We start from the raw sequence: 718 nt of genomic DNA on the forward strand, positions 1-718 counted from the left end.
TTAATTGTTGCATGTTTTTAATTGTGCCTGCAAATAACATTTTATTTTTGTATTACAATTTATCAAAAAATGCAAATTCTTTTATTTACTCACCTTTGTGTGTTTCTGATTCCATGAAATGCAAAAGCATATCGCGGAAAGTTATGTGGTCCATTGTAATTTGGACACTATCATTCATACAAGTTTAAAACAAAGGTTTAAAAAACAAAAAGTTGCTTTTATGTGAAGCTTCACAAAAAAAATTCAGTCACACTTTATTTTAGAGTCCAATTCTCACTATTAACTATTAATTTTGCCTCAATTAACTCCTTGTTTGCTGCTTATTAATAGTTTATAAGGTAGTTGTTACGTTTAGGGTATTGGGTAGGATTATGGATGTCATGCATTATATGTACTTTATAAGAACTAAAAAGCTAATATGTTAATAATAGACATGCTAATAAGCAACTAGTTATTATTGTGAATTGGACCCTATACTAAAGTGTTACCACAAATCCTAATGATGTTTTTGTTTTTATTATGATTTATCTTGATGAAATGTATCATTGTATTACTTGATGAAATATTGCTGAGGCTTTTACTGTAGCCATAAACAAAATGTTGATTAAAGCAGCAGTTTATGACAAAATATTTTATTCATGCTAGGCGTGTTTACATTCAAACTAATTCTAACCTTCCTGTAAAGCTACATGAAAAGCTATGCACAAGTGCACCTAAG

This window comes from Carassius auratus, chromosome 26, assembly GCF_003368295.1.
Source record: "Carassius auratus strain Wakin chromosome 26, ASM336829v1, whole genome shotgun sequence".
Lineage (NCBI taxonomy): Eukaryota > Metazoa > Chordata > Actinopteri > Cypriniformes > Cyprinidae > Carassius > Carassius auratus.